Here is a 14,008-nt window from a genome sequence, read left to right as displayed (position 1 = left end):
AAGTCAAAAACATCGCAGTTTGTCATAAAACAGAAGAGTAAAATCGCTCAATGAACTACATCTCCCGGGAAGCGAAACAACGAGCGAGATCCGCTGCTCGTGTGTGTGCAGTCTGGTGCAAAACACTCGGGTATGACGGCGTAACGTTACGATTATAACGTAAGACTATAGAAACAATGACGGACATTAGCCTCAGTAAAGTTAGCTTCATTCATTGAGAGAAAATGTGTGCCTTTGGGGTTTGTAGTCTTTGTAATTACATATTTTCACAGTTTTATACCTCAATGGTTTTACATCAAACTGCTACTTTCTTTACTTTAAAATGTATATTTTAAACTGACAAACATCATATGTGTAATTCAGGGCACAATTCAAACGAGATCAAAATATTTGTTGTCTCTCGCCATTGACTACCACTCAATATTTTTCCAAAATAAGGTCCCATGGTGGTCGACCGGAAGGGGAGGGACTTAGGCTCTCTAAAACAATGAAAACACGGAAAGCCGGAAAATTCCGTCAGTGGCGGGTAAACAGTTGATATTTACATAATTTCTATATGATCAATAGCTTCATAGACCTTCAGTACCTGGTATAGAAAGAGAATTGGAGGGAAAGCCCTCTTAATGTCTTTTTGAAATTTAGTTTAATTTGTAATATCTAGTTATTTGAAACCAAAAGAGAGTTGAATATAGTTGGAAATGATTACCATACCAATATTTTCTGTGTTTATTTTAGAGAGTGATCTAAAGTTAGCCGTGTCACAGTGGGATGACAGGAAGTGAGTGATCCCTGACGTGATCCTTCAGGCACAAGTGTGACATTGCCGGTGGTCTGGCCATCATCAAAGATTCCCCGTCCTCCCCTCTGATACCAGCTGAGAGCCTAAAATAACATGCCTGCAGATAACGTCCCGGCACACTTCACAGGTGCATCAGTCTTAAAGGGAGAGTTCACACAAAAATGTCAGTTTTGCCATTTTCTCGCCCTCATTTGGTTCTAAACACAGTGTCTTTCCCATAGTGGACACAGCTTATAAATAATGTCTTGAGAAATCACAGCTACTATAGCAACATCCTTTACCATCACTTAAACATTGTCCCTTTTGTCCTTGCATGCTGCTTTTTGTTAGTCATTTTTGGACTTGATTTGAATAATTTAGCCTTAATAATACGTCGAGTACATTTTTACATGCATATCGAATATAGAAATCCACACACATGCTCGTTTTCTCTTGCCTATGTGAATGTCACTGGAGGAGGTCATTGAATGGAAATGAACTACAGCATCCATCCATCCATCCATCCATATGTGTCCCCTCTCTCCCGTTGAAATCGGAGCCCTAATCATTACCTATGGGCTCTTTATAAAACTGTAGAGTCAGCAGCCTTGAGCTATTTATAGCCTTTTCGATACAGTGGAGTCGCTTCCCTGCTGTCACGTTTTTGTCCCCAAAGAAGTCTTTCAATGGATGTAGAAAATGTGGCCTTACAAGTTGCTTTGGGATCAGTTCATACCAAAGAAGTTTCCAGATTGTCAGAATTTGGCTAGTTTGTATTCGTTCCTCTCTTGAGACAACGGATCCTTAGGGACGTTACCAACATGGCCATGGAACGGCAAAAATCAGATCCTAACCTTTGCCTTATGCCTGATCAGAAGCATTGGATGTTAGTGTGATTCTTATTCTTCCTAATTAAAAGAGCATTTCTTTAAGCTAGTAAGCTAAACTGCACCTTTTTGCTGTTCATCCAGCTATGTAGTTTCCAAAATTGAATTTTTGGTTCATGCGATTTTTAAACCATTCGAACGCAAGAAGGTAAGACAGCATGCGAATACCGAATTTCATTGTCTTGTTCTATTTGTGGTTGAACGAACACATACATGCAACAATGATCAAAATGCCCGTCGTGGTGAATATCCTCGTTAACACGTTTGCTTATGGCTTGCGTGAACGTAAACCAATTGCGAAAGTAAACCGATGCGTTACCATATATCGGATCCGTGCATTTGGTTTCTAAGTGACGGCAGCCTAATAAACCTGCTGCTGTCTGTGTCATTAAAGTGAATCAAACAACAGAATACAAAGAGAAAATCACTTTTGTAGCTTCAACCAGAATATTTAATTGATACAATGAAGACTATGCAGCGTTATATAGCCTATTTAGCTGAAAATCCATTTTTTTACAATACACAAAGCGCTTTTTTACATTCCATTGCGCTGGTTTACCATTATTTTCTGTGTAAACATGCGCTAGACAGACATTTACTAGGGTCAATAGTGTAGCCATGTATGAAGCTCAGCTCACACAGAAGTGTTTGTTCGGGGTAATGCATTAAAATTAACGCGAGCTATGTAATCAGATTACTTTTTTCAAGTAACTAGTAAAGTAACTTAAATTTACAAGAAAATATCTGAGCTACTTATTCAAATTCCCGTTTATTGACTAGACTACATTTGAGCTGGCATTTAATACATTTAATCTCACTTTATTAACCAATGTCTTTGCTGCTGACCTTCAATGATCTAATTTAACCAAACTTAAAAGCAGAAATAAGTTTAGATAAACCACATTTGTCTTTAACCCTTATGCTGCATTAGGGACATTTTTGGTCTTTTGCAGTTTAATTTCTTTGACCATTTTGGCAGTTTTAATGCAAATGGTATGAAATTTGGCAAAATTGTGACTTTTTGGATACATGTAAAAAATGTGATCCCATTTTTCAAAATATGTATAACACACACTGTGTAGATCAAATAGTAACACTCAGCACCATAAAGACCAAAAATGGCCCATTGAAACCCATTAAATCTGAGGCTGTCAGTAATACATGAAACATGATTTTTGCACAAACATCCTTTCATTTTGAAGCAAAAGCATTATATTTGCATTATATAGTGTATTCCACCAGATGACGTCACTACATATTTATTCCCTATGGGTGGAAATGCACCTTATTTTAGGCAATAGGCAATGTTTAATAGGTGGCCATTTTTGGTCTCTAACGCGCTAAGTGGGATTTTTTGCAAAGTGGGACTGTGATAATCCAAATCTAAAGTTTTCTCTTTGCATTTAGTTTATTGAAAATAATTGAATTTTTGTGTTTTTTCCTCTTATACAAATCGATGGTTTCGCAAACAAAACTGGTAATTAAAGGGTTAAAATCATGAAATTGAATACATTTTTGGTAGTTATGATGAGGACTGATGCTGGTTAAAAGATTTAACTTGGTAAAAGTGGAAAATAATAATAATATATAATATTTTAGGCAATGTTTAATATGTGGCCATTTTTGGTCCTTAATGCACTCAACGGTGTTAAAAATCTAATGCAGCACAAGGGTTAATGTATTATTTATTGCTGAAGAAAGTTTCTTCTATGTTGTCCTATTCTTGTGCGATCTAGAATGGCAGCACAGCTGAAAGGTTTGTTTGAATTTGCATTTCCTTCAGCCTGAGGCTAATTCATTTCATTTCACTTCAACCATGTCATGAGTGTTGGAGTTGTTTCGTTTGTCCACCAGAGGGAAATGTGTTAATGTTTTGTTGCGCGTTTCTGAAATTTTTTTAAAAATAAATATCGGCCGATATATCGGAATATCGGATTTTAAAACCAACAATTTTTTATCAGTATTGGCCTTCAAAATCCTTTATCGGTCGGGCTCTAATATCATTATTATCATTATATCAAAATATTGTAATGCATTACTTTTAAAATGAACTCTCCAGCAATGGTCACTTTCAAACCAAGCAACTTTCTGCTGGTCAGTGCATCGAATCCATGTGACCAACTTTTTAAATCGCTGCGAAATCTGTGAAAATATTTCCTTTCAGCTAAATTTCCAATCATGTGGATTCCTATTGAAATGAAAATTAACCGAACAATGCCAGACATTAGCATGTCTTTTTTTTATGCGCAGCTATCTGCAGTTATTTAAAAGCGCCTTCTCAGAACAGTGTAATTTGGTAGTGTAGTCATTTTTCAGCAAATCTGCTATTCTAGTGTAGACATATTTGTCACATTGCTGTCGAATGTTTTTGGAAACGAGATGCAGCGAGCTGGCAGTATGGAGATATCTGACAAAACTCTGCTTATGTTCGCCTGGCTGTCTAGTCCTGTTACTGAACTGAGGAAGATGGTGTTTCCTCCCTGACCGCAGTATGGCTCAAACATCGCTGTGGATTCAAATGCAAATTTAATCAAATGTGCAACTATTTTTAATAAGTAACACAAACCTTTAGGACATAAAAATGCTTATGATTTGTGAAATGCTGACACAACCTGTATCCTACAAGAACAAAACTAGTTGGTTGGGCTTCAAATGGCACTTATTCAGCAGAAAGACCCGTTTATTAACTGGTCACCTCTATCACCACCATCATACTGAATTTAAAGAGCAGTAAATATGATTGGTATGTAGCATTGTCAGCACGACAGGTCTAGATGATCTCTGGTCAGCGCAATATTTTTATGCTGCCTCTGTTGATAGCTAAGTAATCCCAGTTTTGGCTGTGCTAAAGAGTGTGAAGGAGTTGAGGAAAGGCAAACGTGCGTGGAATCTGCCGTCACTTCTGGCCTGTGGATTCCAGCCTGACAGCCAGACTGCACGTCTAACATTTTAGGGAGGATTGAGTCTGGCATTTACGCAGTGGGGTTCGAGTTAAATGGAGGAAGCTTAAGGTGCCACGAAGGCATTCAAATCTAAATAAGACAACTTATCTAATCATAAGTGTTACAGTTTTGAGTCTTATGTTTTTAACTTGACTGTCACATAATATAAAACCGTTTTTGTACTGATGCCAAACTTGTTGAATTGTTAAAGGGATAGTTAATCCAATTTTTTTGTATTACAATAGAATTTTAATAAAAAAATACTTTCACTTTTAAAAAAACTTTGCTGATAATTTACTCGCCCACATATCACATATCAGTCGAAAAGAAATTACGATTTTTGATCAAAACATTACAGGATTTTCTCCATATAATGGACTTAAATGGGAACCAAACGGTTCAAGGTCCAAATGAGAGTTTCAGTGCAGCTTTAAACGACACCAGACGATGAATAAGGGTCTTATCAAGCGAAATGATCTGTCATTTAAAAAAATAATAACAAAGTTTAAGTTTTATAAGCTCAAATGCTCGCCTTGCTCTGTTCTGTGTGACTCTCCCGTTCGAACTCGTTCATCAAAATGAAAGAATCTTTTTATCGAGTCCTTTGGTTCATTCAACGAACAAAAATGAACGAATTGACTCTGAAAAAGATTAGTTCATTTTAATGAACGAGTTCGAACAGGAGAGTCACGAACGCGCATCGCAGAACAGAACAAGGCGAGCATTTGTGCTTATAAAACTTTAAATGAGCGATCGTTTCGCTTGATAAGACCCTTATTCATCGTCTGGAATCGTTTAAAGCCCTTTGAACAGTTAGCAGTTTGCACTGAAACTCTCATTTGGACCTTGAACCGTTTGGTTCCCAATGAAGTCCATTATATGGAAGAAAGAATGACATGGATATCTTGGATGACATGGGGGTGAGTAAATTTTCAGCAAAAGTTTTTTTACTAACTAATCCTTTAAATTTGTGAATAGGCACCAGATTAACACACTCTCCCTTATAAATCCACTCCAGGTGCGCACCGTGACATTCCATTGTTTTGATTGACTTTGATTGTGATGCACTTTCATTGGATAGCCAAATTATTAATTAATGTCATGTTTCTTAAAACTAACGCAAGTGTATTTACGCCTTAGCAGTTAGATTGTATAATGAAGACGTCCAGCGTTGCATTTCTGCACTCCGAACGCTTCAGCATTGGCATTTCCCTGCATGCTTCATAGCCGCTGGCGTACTAGTTTTGGAGCGCTGTCCCTCCAGTGGCGCTGAAAGGGTTAAGACCGATACAGCACTTTCTACTGCAGATGGATCTGTGCTCCTACTGAGCAGAGCAGTTGTACAGCGAAGCACTGCTGCAGCTCGGTACACACACTTACTCCCTTGCATGTTGCCAAGCCACTGGGATTTACAGCAGCGCGTTTTGGTGTGAAGGAAAGCAAGAGCTCGGCGAGAATGAAAGACGATTCGAGTGGAGTGCTGCAACTTTACTGGAAGTGCTCGGAGTACTTTTTGAAAGCGCCTGAGCCGCTCAGCAAATCGATGCGGGTCGGTGGATGCGCCTCATCTCTTTTCCGAAGTGATTGAACAGTAACTTGCTGTTCATTACTGGCCACTGCTACATCGGGGCAGGGTTGGGACTCTCTCTTTTTGTTTGTACCTCTCTCTCTCTCCCTCCCTTCCCCCTCTCTCTGCACTATCTTCCTCCCTCCCCCGCCTTGTGCCGATTGAATCGGGGATCTTGGTGTGATCAGGCAGGATCAGTATGAGGGCTGGAGCTTTGCCGGCATGCACACGGGTCTGCGGGACCCTGGTTTTGGAGAACACAAATGACTGAAGAAAGCCTTCGGAGGTGATCCAACTGCTGTAAGTCATGTTTACGCTCATTGATTCTGGTTCGTCTATCATAAGCAAGTAACTTAGCGTTTCAAACCCAAATCTGGTTTAACTTGAATGCGAGCACATTAGACCTTTGGCAGTGGTCCGTCTTAGTTTCTTAATACTTTGGTGGAGTACAACAAGTGCTCCAACAGTTGCGCAAATTGACGTTAGCGAGTAGTTTTCGCTTGGCTGCAGTGACCGGTGTGCCTTTAGAGCTGTAAATCTGCAGCGGTGGTGGCGTTGCTGTGGTGTGTATGTGCAGGATATCACTTCGTCCTCTGGGGACCACCTCCCCTTGCTGTGAGCTTTCCTGCTCCTCCGTTTGAAAAGCGGGATCACATGTTCTCCTGGATTGGGGCTTTTAGCCACCGTCAGCACTTTGAGGCACATCTTTCTCCATTTCTGAAGTCATCAGTCATCAGCTCCTACGTGTTGCAGTCTGGTGCCAGATCCAAAGGTGGTGTGTGTGTGTGTTTAAGACATTTGGATGTTTTCCCACCCTCCTCATCTTCTTTTGGCTTCAAGTCAACATACGCAATGTTCTCTGGGAGCATTTGTTTGCACTGTCCAATGCAGCTTCTTGCTTAACCCAGACACTTAACCCCTGTCTGATGTGATAAAGGATGTTATAAGGCACTAATTCTGACTTTAACAATTTTTGAAATACAGCTTTCAGTGTAAAAATAATCTTTACGTAAAATTTCATTCATAAAATACCATCTCTACATTTCTATCTATTTTAGGAGACTCATTTAACTTGACGCACAGTTCCTCTCTTCATCATTTCCTGTTTCATTTTTGTTCTGCCCCGTTGATTGGAGTACAGAATTCTTGGCTGACAAGTTTTCAAATATTCTTCATAACTGCTTCAGTTCGTCCTTAAAAAGAAAAAAAGAAAACATTGTCAAACTACTGATGGTTTTTACCCCAAAAATGTGTTACATCTTGTTAATGATACAGAGTCCTTCCCTAGTAAGTTTCTCACAAGAATTAATGAGTTTTGTTCTCGCGTTTCACACAAACACCTTTGAGTTTCTGCTGGAACCAATGAGTTTTTTTCTTGTTTGTTCCACAAATTAAAAAAAAAAAACTTTTGCTGATAATTTACTCACCCCCATGTCATCCAAGATGTCCACGTCTTTCTTTCTTCAGTCGAAAAGAAATTAAGGTTTTAGATGAAAACATTCCAGGATTTTCTCCATATAATGGCCATCAATGGGAACCAAACGGTTCAAGGTCCAAATGAGAGTTTCGGTGCAGCTTCAAGGGGCTTTAAACGACACCAGACGATGAATAAGGGTTTTATCAAGGACCATTCGAGTCATGACTCGAAAAAAGATTTATAAAGGCGACCATTTGTGCTTATAAAACTTTTTAATTGATTTTTTTTAAATGACCGATCGTTTCGCTAGATGAGACCCTTATTCATCGTCTGGTGTCATTTAAAGCCCTTTGAAGCTGCACTGAAACTCTCATTTGGACCTTGAACCGTTTGGTTCCCATTGAAGTTCATTATATGGAGAAAATCCTGGACTGTTTTCATCAAAAACCTTAATTCCTGTTCGACTGAAGAAAGAAAGACGTGGACATCTTGGATGACATGGGGGTGAGTAAATTATCAGCAAAATTTCTTTTTAAAAGTGAACTACTCCTTTAAGTTTCTTCAAGAACCAGTCATCTAGAGCCATCCCTAGGTAGTGCTACTGCAAAAACCAATGCAAAATCCTCAAAAAAAGGTTGGAAATGAAGATACATAGACATGGTTGACCAATAACAATAAAAAAGTTCTAATATCAGATGATTTTTTAAATATTTTGCGTCCTTACATTTCTTATATCATGAACACTGATTTCTTCTTGTAGTCCAGAGAGAAAAGTATGTCATTTCTCCACAAACGTTTTATCAGATCTGATTTGATTACAGTGTGGCACCTCTGCATTCATTTGTAGATTAGCTCAGGTAATCTCAAACCTGGACACACACTCACACAACTTCATAAAAATGGTCTAATAGCACTTGTCGACACTTTGAATTAGCTACATCCAGCACGGTCTCCCCTGAACGTCATCTCCGTGTCGTCCGCATCACAGCCCCACTGGTTTCCTCCATCTGAACCCAACGGCAACAACGAGAGAGCTATTTTTAGTTCCTCCCGTTTCGCTCTCTCGATTTCACTCTCCTGTGGTGAGGGATAATGTGCTGCATATCCAGATTTAAAAAGACACTGAATCCCTGCCTCTCAGTTCACACTAGCATAGTAATGACTGTTAGCGGTTAAGACGAGCTTGACACATACTATTCGCATTACAAAGAGGCGACTTGGTGGTAAGCAGAAAATCACTCGCACAACTCCGTCACTTTTCCACCCTAATGATGCAGATAGCTTTAATGGGTTATCTCAGGTCTAGGCGTTATCTCTAAAAGTGTCTCTAGAGTCTGACTATTAGAAGGCCAAGTGTGAACTTCCGCAAGATTTTCATGGATTGTTTGTATGCCGCTTGCAAGCCAATTATCCTAGACCCAAGTTTTATCATCCTCCCTGTCAGATCGCCCCCATCCAGTCGTCGTTACGTAAAAACCACGGATACGCACACCATCTGTGCATCTTCCAATAACTGACTTTTTTTCCGGCTCTGTTCGAGATGATAACCCCTTCCACCCCCTAAAACAGGTCCTGTATCGTTAATTAAAAATTACTTGGGTTGCTTCCTGTCAGAATAGTTTGGCCCTGACCACTCGTTACGGCTGTGTTCAGCTGTCCGATCCATCTGTGAGAGGGTCCATAACTGCCCGTGCTTCCAGACCTCTGACAGTATAGAGCATTGGCTGCCAGTCAAGCCAGGATTCTTCCTGCAATATGAAGATAAGATTGACCAAGGCGTTGGTGCACTCGGTCCATCTGGGAACGCAGTGTTTAGCGTCATAATGTGTGCGAACAGTGGCTGCATTTACACAGCATGTCTTACACTTATTATATTCATAGCGTCCAGTAGAGCCCGACCGATAAAGGATTTTGAAGTCCGATACCGATACAAATATTTATTGGTTTCAAAATCCGATATTCCGATATATCGGCCGATATTTTTTTTTAAAATTATTATTTCAGAAACGCGCAACCAATTGTAAAACATACATTTACAATATAACAGGCCAAGGAGAGATAATACGTCTCATTGCTATAACTGTCACGCGCTATTAAAGAAATACTTCAGTCACATTGTCAAAAGTTAAAAGGTCAGGCAGTCAACGACACTGTAACAACGTAACGTAACTATTACTAGCTAATTCCGCTTCACTCTCGGCAAAACTGGATGATAGTCACAAATTTTGTCCTGCTTATTTGAGTTTAGAGAACTGATGGGGATGTTCTTTTAATTGTTATTCAAGCAATGTATGTATCGTGACCAACTCAACGAGTGTTGCCAACAGGGACGGTGTAGAGTGCCCTCTGGTGGACAAACTATACAACTCCAACACTCATGACATGGTTCAAGCGCGTTTCGTCCGTTTTTATTTTATATTTGAAATATTCATTTATCGGCCATTATAACTGCCGATACCGATAGTTTGGAAAATGCCTAATATCGGCCGATAATATCGCCCTGCCGATATATCGGTCTGGCTCTAGCGTCCAGCATGATCTCGGGAGCTGAACACCATGTGGTCATCATGTCCAGATCTAATTCCAGCTTCTTAATTGAAATTGAGTTTTGCTCAACCCTGATATTTATACTTGACTTGCAGTTTACTACTTCAAACAAAACCTTTATTTACTATCTGTGGACTTGTCCTCCAAACTTTAGGTAAGCTGTGTCTTCAACAAATGACTCGTTTCATAACCTTGCCGTCCTGGCTTTCCTCAGACGAGCAATTCGCTACTTGAGCAGGTTGATGAATTGACGCAATGAAGTTTTATCTCTAGCGTGGGAATCTCTTGATTGAGGAAATCTGTCACAATGAATCGGGAGCACTCCGGGCTCTCATACGTTTATATAGCAGCATCAGAACGATAGTTAGTGATTCCCATCATACAGGAATATTTTTATGAGCCGCTTGACATTGACCGTTTGATCGCAGCCTGTGGGCATCGTGGAATTCGTGGCGTGCTTTATTTTTAGAGTAATAGGGAGGTGATGTCGGCTATGTTCATTGTGTACTTGCAAGTTATTTTTGTAGTATGGAGAGAAACAGAGTGGGACTTTAAAAGCAGAAGTCAAAAGATGTATCATGTTTTTGCTTTATTCAGTGTTGCACTAATTGCTAGGACCGTACCCTAGGTGGAAACTTAGACTAAAGCTGAATTGTGATCTCAGTAACTTCATATGGGACTTGAATTGCAATTCATTTAAATATAGAATTTGATTTTTAGCCATGTGAACCTAGCAATAGGTTTACGACGATAGTCTTACATCACTTGCCCACCACGGCACCACCCTCACTGTCGTTTTGATTTGATTTGATTTTATAGTAATAATTTCTTTAGTTTAGTGAGAGAACAGACACTACAATTAAAAACTGAATATGTCTGCTCAATTCAGCCAACAAGAGTCGCAACACAAATCAACACCAGGAGTCCGATTTCTCTTCAACTTCGCCCATTTCTCCTCACTCTTGACTGACAAGACGATGGCTGAAGTTTTGGTTTCAAAACGAAATGGAAGCGAGTTTGTTATCGTGCTGTTTTGTTGTGTTTTTTATTAAGAATAATAAAGAACCCACCATTCAAGCGACTGCCACCCCCGAATTGGCACTAATTCAAAAGACAAAGTAAATGTGTACGGGCATTCATAATAGTGCATGTCCACTGGTGCGGAGCAAGAGTGTGTGTGTTCGTGTTCAACTTCCATAGGAATTAATTGAAAATGCTAGCTCTGTTCTGCACCGTTATGCATTTTACTTTTGCCTTTGAGTTATCGATTTAAAAGCGAGGTGCAAAATCCGCCCCCCGGTGATACCGGTATTACCGGTGTTGTCGTGTCAATTAACCAGCGGGAAAATTTCCTCACCGGCGTCACATCGCTTCATAGCAACCATGTGGCAATGGCTTGGCAACCACCTACAACATGGTTCCAAATGGTAGACTCGACATTTGATAATTTAAGTAGACTTTCACATTATTGTGTTGCTAAGCTAACAGCACTTTATTTGGCTCAAGCCAAAAAAATGAATATCATTGAGACTTTGGGGGTGAGCCAGTAAATAACCACCTTAGTACATCTTAGCTCACCACTCACTGCTCTGTGCAGGAGACTTGCCGTGCAGTTCATTTTATTAAAGGTGAATGTTAACATGATGGGTAGAAAATGTGAAAATCATTAATTATTAACTTTCCATCACACATATCTGTATTTCACGATTCATTTTGCCCGGAAGTTACTGGAAGATTAATTTACAAATGATTGGTGGGAGACACAGCAGTCAATTAGAAAATGAGAGAACCTTCCCTTTTTCCTCTTACCGTATCGCTCCATCCTTGCTGCTCTCAAGACCAATTAGTGCAAATAGCTACAGTGCTACAAATCTTTACGTTTACAAACACGACCTCAGAATGCTGCCTCATCAGAATTTTTTTTTTTTTGCTGTTAGACTAAGTAAAATGGACTGCCTTTGCCAGCAAAAAGGAGTGTTGTCATACTTAGTCATGGAGCTTGAACATACAGAATCAGAGTTTGTTTGAGAGAGTGTGTGCGTTTCTTTGAATTTCAGTAGCTAGAGAACCAAAAGTCGGCAGAAGTCATGAACATGCAGCTTTTCTCTTCGGGTCAATTTTGAACGGGTTGGTAAAAGTCTGGAACGTTATTGCCCAGTCTTTGTAGCACATTAAAAGATGAACGTTGAGCTCTTAAAAGCTCTTTCACTGCGTGTAAACTTAACAAAACTTCAGAAGAAACTGTGAACTAAGATTTACTGTCAACAGGAATCAAGTGGCCCCTTTGTTAGCTTCTCAACTGGCCATTGAAAACCACCCATAAATTCTGGCAAAATGGTGCAGGGTATGTTGTGCATCAGCGTTTTTACGCCGCCGATCAGCCTTAAGATGGGCATTAATCCTCCCAGCCCTTCTTTTGCTCTCCAGAGTGCAAACTTTTCCCAGCCGGGATTCAGTTCCACTGTGTTTTGTATTTAAGTATCAAAGTGCAATATTGTGTATCCCCTCAAGTTTCTGCTTGTTTGTTGCTGATGTTGTGTGTGCAGAAAATCCTTATCTATACTAGGCATGTGATGGTATGAAATTTTCATGTTGCAATAATTGCTGAAGCTTTGATCACGATATTGAAATGAGGTCCAAAACAGTGTTGTCATACTATAACAGGTTTAATAACGTTTTCTTTTAAAGACATAGTTCACTTTGAAATTAATTTTTGGTATGTTTTAGCTTGCCTCAAGTGCATCCAAGATGTAGGTGTCTTTGTTTCACAGTATTTTCAATTTTGATATTTTCAGGTCAAACCGTTCTTGTCTGTCAGTCATATAATGGAGGTCTATGGTCACCACCTCAAAGTCCAAATTAAATATGTTTTAATGACTCGTAAATGTATACACATCGATAGCCTAAGACACGAACAGTATTTATATCGTTTTTACCTCTTGTAACCACAGACACGTCCAAGTGATCTGAGAGTGCGGGTGCTTCAGTCTGCGCAAGCGCTGGAAAGCGCCGGAAGTGATGTCTTGTGCGGTTGCGGAAAAGAAATCTCACACAAACCGCTCGTTTCGTGTCTCGGGCCATCAATGTTGTACTTACATTTACGAGTCATTAAATCATATTTAATTTGGACTGACCATAGACCTCCATTATATGAGTGACAGACAAGAACGGTTTGACCTCAAAATATCAAAATTGAAAATACTGCGGAAATAAAGATACCTTCATCTTGGATGCTCATGAAGTAAGCTAAAACATACCAGTGAACTATCCCTTTAACTAAAATTACTTGACATTTAAATACAATAAAGCAATACACAAAATGTATAAAGTAAACAAATGTTTCAAATTAAAAACACTTAAGGTCTCATTAGTTAATGCATTAACACATTAAAAATCAATATCTCTAGGGTATGTTGTAGTCCAGAATAAAATATTTGAAAATATCCTTAAATCTTTATGTCTTACTGTATTTGGTGCTGTGATGAACACCATAGCGGTTGACGAATATACAAAAATATGTGCCCACTGCCCACTATAACAATATCGTGCATGTTCATTATCGTGATATATAGTCTTACTGAATACAGGCACATGTTTAATGTATACATATATATTTCTTTGTATTTTATTTGCAGCATATATTTTTTAAAGCTGACAACGTTAAGACAACAAAGTGTTTGTACCCACTCTTGGTGTTGTGTAATTCCTGGGTAAGTTTCCTTCCGTACCTTCCAACTCTGGAGCCGGCTGGCAGCTTGCCTAGGCTGTCAAGAGAAACTGAAGGATGAGTAATGTTGTGTTTAACAGGATAAATTCAAAGCTGTGTTCCAAAGCCCTAGTGAGCTTCCTAACCGTCTACTGCCCACATAG

The 14,008-nt window shown here is 39.4% G+C and overlaps 1 protein-coding gene across 19 annotated transcripts in view; it reads left to right on the top strand.

Annotated features, from left to right (window-relative positions):
- Positions 1 to 14,008, top strand: part of tjp1b (tight junction protein 1b) — a 106,277-nt gene that overhangs the window by 50,986 nt on the left and 41,283 nt on the right. Inside the window, exon 2 of one of the 19 annotated variants that reach the window (XM_089127575.1) lies at positions 736 to 926. The exons of 17 other annotated variants lie outside the window; for them this stretch is intronic. The gene's annotated coding sequence lies outside the window, so the exon portion shown is untranslated. Of the gene's footprint in view, positions 1 to 735; positions 927 to 6,243; positions 6,475 to 14,008 lie in introns of those variants that run through there. One more of the 19 variants, XM_039647033.2, reaches the window with a different exon arrangement.

Source organism: Pimephales promelas, chromosome 25 (genome assembly GCF_988280905.1).
Source record: "Pimephales promelas chromosome 25, fPimPro1.hap1.1, whole genome shotgun sequence".
In the NCBI taxonomy this organism is placed as follows: domain Eukaryota; kingdom Metazoa; phylum Chordata; class Actinopteri; order Cypriniformes; family Leuciscidae; genus Pimephales; species Pimephales promelas.
The sequence above is the reverse complement of the archived record's forward strand: the minus strand, read 5'-3'. Positions and strand labels throughout refer to the sequence as shown.